The 6,507-nt window shown below is 37.0% G+C and overlaps 1 long non-coding RNA gene across 1 annotated transcript in view; it reads left to right on the top strand.

Moving 5' to 3' along the window:
• The first annotated feature begins 1,055 nt into the window (after positions 1 to 1,055).
• LOC119474108 overlaps positions 1,056 to 6,507 on the top strand; it is a 15,847-nt gene continuing 10,395 nt past the window's right edge. Inside the window, exon 1 of the long non-coding RNA XR_005203401.1 lies at positions 1,056 to 1,065. This is a non-coding gene — a long non-coding RNA (uncharacterized LOC119474108). The remainder of the gene's footprint in view (positions 1,066 to 6,507) is intronic.

Here is a 6,507-nt window from a genome sequence, read left to right on the forward strand (position 1 = left end):
CTCACTCTGGCTTTAGCTCAGCCACCTATTCAATTCCTGTGTGTAGCTAGTCTATGATGGTTTTTATTTTTCTTCCCACCTTTGACTCTATGTTTACCTTTGAAGTTAAACATAGATTAGCCTATTTCCTTATGACTGGTATGTGGCTTGTTCTTATCTTTGGCTCTTTCTCCACTTAGATTTTCAGCATGTTAAACATTCAGAATTTATTATGTCCAAGATATTTTGTCAGTCTCACAAAGGGAAGTACTAAAACATTACAGAAAATGGTTATGATTGAATTACCTGTTTTAGAAAACTAATCTCTGTATAGGGTGGAGGTGGTTCTAAAACTCTTGGGACATAAGAAAAATTGAGATCTAGATGATATAAACCATGACATAAGAAAGAATGACCTATCCACTGGAGTCTCTGCATAGGATGTTTATCAGTGCAATTCCCAACCCAGCTAGTCATGTGTACCTGTGCATTAATCCTGACATCCTAAAAGTCCCAGAGTCCCAGAATCCTACTATGGTCACTTGTTTGTAGTTAGGCACATAACTGTGGCCTTGGCCCTGCCTGAACCTAATAGCACAGCTTAAATCCTAGACCTGCATAAGAAAGGATATCAAACAGTGTCATTCTTTCATCAACGGAAACATTTATTTCCCTCCAGTGCTGGGTCATTTTATTATCAACTTGGTTAAGCTGAAGCATATGTTGTCAGAATGTCCTTCTCTGTGTGGTGCTGGTTTAGACAAGATAAAGAGGGAAAGAAACAGACAGAGAGAGAGACACACAGACAAAGAAAACTTCGAGAGATTTGAGACAAAACTAAATCAGCTTCTCAGTAACTATTACTCTTGGAAGGTGTTCATGGTGATATGGGATATCATCATGAAACTCATTCTACTGCACTCTCAATGCAGTAGAATGCATCTGGGAATCTTCATTTGAGAATCACTTATCAAAGAAACAAGCAATTGTCCATTGTAAATGTGCCTGATGGTTTCCACGCCATCCTTGTGCTACATCATTCTACAGCCAGCTTTTCATGCTAATTGCTGGACATTCTGACAAGCAGTGTCCCCAGGATCACCAACCAGTGCTTAACTGAGGACCAGCAGAGGTGGTAACAGGTTCCAATAGATTTCACCACACACATCTCTTTCTTAGTTCCACTTCAGTGGCTGGACTTGCTTGGCATCTCAGATTCTGCATGTGAGTTCCAACTTGTCATCCTGTGCCAAGTGCTTTGGGAGAGCTGATTAAAGATGATTTTTCTGATCCTTCAACTAATTCAAGACTTTTACTTCCCCAGATCCTCTAAAAATTATGTAAGATCTCAGTCTTGTAGTAAATCCCTTAATGCTCAATACTCAAATTGATTCTGTTTCCTTGACAGAACCCCAACTAATTCAGGCTCTTAGAAATGGAGTGTTCCAGAAGTAAAGCCACACAATTACAGCCACCTGATTTTTGGCAGAGTGAATAAAACTAAGCAATGGGAAAAGGACCCCCTATTCAGTAAAGGGTACAGGCATAGCTATGTAGCCGTATGCAGAAGAGTGAAGCTAGACCCTTCCTTACCTTTCACCATATACAAAAATTAACTCAAGATAGATTAAAGATTTAAAGTTAAAACCTCAAACTGTAAGAATCCTAGAAGAAAACCTAGGAAACACCATTCTGAACATCAGCCTTGGGAGATAATTCATGACTAAATCCCCAAAAGCAATTGCAATTAAACAAAAATTGTCAAATGGGACCATATTAAACTAAAGAGTTTCTGCACAGCAAAAGAAACTATCAACAGAGTAAACAAACACCCTTCAGAGTGGGAGAAAATAGTTGCAAATATTGCAAATAGATGCATACATCCAACAAAGATCTAATATCCAGAATCTATAAGGAACTTAAACAATTGATCAAGCAAAAACCAAAGAACCCTATTTTAAAAGGGGCAAAAGACAAACAGACCCTTTTCAAAAGAAGGCATACACTTGGCCAACAAACATACTAAAAAATGCTCTACATTTCTAATCATCAGATAAATGCAAATAAAAGCCACAGTGAGATCTATCTCATACCAGTCAGAATGGCTGTTACTAAAATGTCAGAATCAGCAGATCGCTGGTGAATCTGTGAAGAAAAAGGAATGCTTATACACTGCTGGTGGGAATGTAAATTAGTTCAGCCACTGTAGAAAGCAGTTTAGAGATTTTTCAAAAAACTTTAAACTACCATTCAACCCAGCAATCCCATTATTGTGTATATATTCAAAAGAAAATAAATTATTCTACCAAAAAGACACACAGGTGTGCATTGCAGCATTATTCACAATAGCGTGGACATGGTACCAACCATCAATGGCAGATTAGATAAAAAAAATGTGAAAAAATTACACCATGGAATACAACGCAAACAAAAAAAAAAAAAAAAGAAAGAATGCTCTTTTCAGAGAAATAGATGCAGCTACAGGACATTATCCTAAGCATTTAATGCAGGAATAGGAAACCAAATACCACATGTTTTCACTAACAAACTGAAGATGTGAAACATCCAAATTCGGTATTCCATGGACATGAGGATGGCAACAATTAAAACTGGAGACAACTAGAGTAGAAAGAGAAGGAGGGGGACAAGGGTTGAAAAGCTACTGGGTACTACACTCAGTTCCTAGGTGATGGGATCAATTGTACCCTAAACCTCAGCATCATACAATATACCCAGGTAACAAATCTACACAGGTAGCCCCTAAATCTAAAATAAAAGTTGATTTTTTTTAAAAAAAAGAAGTAGGGTTTTTGTAAACTCAAAAACCTAAAACGTGGCAATGGCTAGGAAGTTAGTGGTAGACAGAGACTGAAAGGCAGCAAGAAATCTACTAGGAAATGCTTTCAGGAAAATGGGCAAGACGTTTTGCAGGTTAGAGGAAGGATGATCCTTATTATGTTACAGAGAAAAAAATGCAAAAGACTGGTAATAATGTGAAGGACAGAAAATGAACCTAATGAGGTAGGTTCTGGCTACCTCAGATTTTGTAGATCTGGCTATCTTTACCTCTACATAAAATGTTGAAAGTGCCATTTGGCTTCTTCTAGCTGCATATAACAAGTTATGTGAAGATAGAAATGTGTGAAGGAATTGTTCTGTTTATAAACAGAATGCTAAAGGAAATATAGAAAGGCCAGGACTTACTGGGATGAAAAATGAAACTATATTTCATCTCGAGTATTATCAGCCAGTAAAAGATTCTCAAGGTGATATAAGGCATGGGCCAAAGATCAAATCCAGAGTTTATGTTTAAGATCCCTTATTAAGACCTTTAGAAGATTTAAGGCGGTGTACACATGTTAAGTCCAGGTGACTTATGGAAAATCCACCCTGTCAGCCCACATAATTTTGAGAAATAATAAGTCATTGTGTTTTTAAGCCACTAATAGTTTCGGGATAATTTGCTGTGCAGCTCACAAATGTAGGAGTTATCTATAATTAATTTCCTTAACATATTTTAAACTAAAATCTACTCAATATGTAAATCTAAACATGGGCAATACAACTCTCCCTCCAGAAAAATTAAATAATTGAGCGTTCATTAAGATATTACTCATATTTATTTATTATTATTTTTATTTTTATTTTTAGACAGAGTCTCGCTCTGTCGCCAGGTACCAGAGCAATTCTCCTGCCTCAGCCTCCTGAGTAGCTGGGACTACAGGCATGTGCCACCACACCCAGCTAATTTTTTCGTATTTTTAGTAGAGATAGGGTTTCACCATGTTGGCCAGGATGGTCTCGATCTCTCGACCTCGTGATCTGCCCGCTTCAGCCTCCCAAAGTGCTGGGATTACAGGCGTGAGCCACCGTGCCCGGCCGTGATATTTGTTTTAGTAAGGTGGGCTGGTCTTCCAGGATCCATACTCCATGCACAGTTTCACTTCACCCTCATAACATCTCCATGACCTATTATCATCACTCCATTTTACTGATGAAGAAATGGAGATGGAGGAAAAGTAAATACCATGACCCAGATGGCATAGCTAGTAAGTGGTTGAGCCGGAGCGCTTCTTGGTCTCCAGCCTGAAACAGCAAGACTTTCCTTTTCCCTGTTTATGATGCACATATCTTCACTCAGTTCTGTCCAGGCACCTGTTGGTTGGGTATAAGTGTATGCAATCTTACTAACTGGGTTTACGTGCATAAAAGGGTACTTGTTTCGATCTAATCCTCATTAGATAGTAAATTAAAATTTCTAGTAAAGGAAACTCGGATTCTCCAAAAAAAAAAAAAGTTATTACTCATATATAATTAGTTACTGAATTTCTGCCAAAATAACACTATGAAATTCTTTATAATGATGTACGTCTTACAGGTAATACATATTTTTATTGTAATGGAAACTTTCTGGAGATACTGTACCTAATGGTTGAATACATCATTATTGAACACAATAATTTGAATTCAACTACTTGGTATTGAACAAGATACTTATCTGAGCTTCAGTTTTCTCATCTACATAATGACGATACGTTTCTCAGGGTTGTTGTGAAGAATAAATAAGGTTATCCTTGGTACAAAGTAAGTCTTAGTATATGTTAGCTGTTATTAGTTCTCAGGCCAGGAAGGTCAGTGGCATTAGGCATCAGACCATATCCAGAACAGCCCGTTTCTGACCTTAGACAGAAGGAGCGACGTATAGTTTTAAATCCACTGCTGATCCTACAAAAGCAATCCAGATCTGCTATGGGGTATTTTCCTTCTTTCTGACCATCTATTGAGAGATATATATTTGCTGTTAATATTTCTGGAAAGGCCAAGAAATTATCAGATGAATTTACAGAGATTCAAACTGAAGACACAAAACATCCAATTATTACTTTCCCTGGCAATATATAGGCTGATGTGAAAAACTGGGAAAAAATTCAGGCACATTTTCCTTGATTGCCTTCATCCATTTCTAATTTTCAAAGAAGAAATACTTTTGTTTAATAATGTTCCCAGTTTGCTTTCGTTATGCCTTTATATTTTTAAATCTTTTTAGAAATGTAGCTATTTTCCTGAAATCTTAATAAGTATTCATTCTTGGATTACTCATATAACAAGTATTTATTAAATGCTTGCTATGCTCCTATCACTACGTTAGATGTGGAAACACAACAGTGAACAAGAAAGACATAGTTCTTGCCCTCTGGGAACTTCCAGTTTAGTTAGAAATATAGAGGAATGAATAGAAAATGTTTCACAATGTTATAATTATTTCAAGAGGGAAAACATATATTGCTAGAAGCTCAAAGAAATGGTATATGGCCCCAACGTGGAAATAAGAGAGAGTGACGTCCCACGTAGAGCTAAAGAGTACAAGCCCAGCAGCAAATAGGAGAAGGTATTGGAGGCAGTGAAAAGGAAATGCACAAGAAGACACTCAGAAGCAAGGAAGCATAGGATATTGGACCTACCTGCGATAAAGGGATACCCCTGTGGACAAAGAAGCAATTATCTAAAGCACAAAGAGCCCACATACCTTATTATCGAAGGCTCCTGTTTACCTGGAAGAAATGGGGACCTCCCACTGGGTTTGGGGCAGGGATTTATATATTTAAACAATCACCCTGGGATGTAGAGAATGGCTTGGAAGAGAAGAGAAGAAAAAGTGGGAGACAGGGAGCTTTGTTAAGAATCTGCTTCTGACATAGGTGAAGTATCTATGCCAGAACATTTAGTGGAGACAGAAAGGTGGATGGTTAGAGAATTATTTATAATGTAGGAACCATAGAACATCTGGCTTAATTAGAGGTGAGACACAATAGAGGTAGAAGAATCAAATTTTAGACTTTATCAACTGCAAAAATAGTGGCATCTTTTTGTGAGATGCGAAATATAGGAACAATAGGGGAAAAACAGGTGTTTAGGATGAGATAAATAATTTGCTTCTGAGTATGATGAGGTATAAGTTTAGATGCCCAATGTATAACTGAGTATAGTGGTGTGGATTTTAGGAATTTGACCATCAGAAGAGGAAGACATTCACTTAGTTATCCAGATGTTTTCTTCTGATAATCTGTTTTTTAAATTAGCATTACAGAGCCTAAGTATCTGGAAAATCAGATGAAGATTTTCTCTTCTTGTGTGAGTTCTATTAATCAAAATCCTGCGGATGTCACATGTAAGTATTACCTTCATATGAAAAGATTTCCAGCTGGTAACAATTGACACTTTACCTCATCATTTACTCAACCTGCGTATTTCTCCTGGCACCACAATACATATGAAAATTTTCAAACTAATCCCAAAAGAAAACAAAAACATATGATTGCTTACTTTTTAATTCTTAAACATGATTAGTATGAGTATTAAATAATGGATGAATGCATTGTATGAACAAATTGATTCTCACTTGGCAAAGCTTTTTGTCCCTCATTGTTAATCATACAGTATTGGATTTGACTTGGAATAACATTACAGAAAACGCAGATAGAAGGTTATCAGTGCTATATGAAAGGTATGGAGTATGTTGTTTGCTTT

The sequence above is a fragment of the Cebus imitator genome, unplaced genomic scaffold, assembly GCF_001604975.1.
Source record: "Cebus imitator isolate Cc_AM_T3 unplaced genomic scaffold, Cebus_imitator-1.0 Scaffold212, whole genome shotgun sequence".
NCBI classification, from domain to species: Eukaryota; Metazoa; Chordata; class Mammalia; order Primates; family Cebidae; genus Cebus; species Cebus imitator.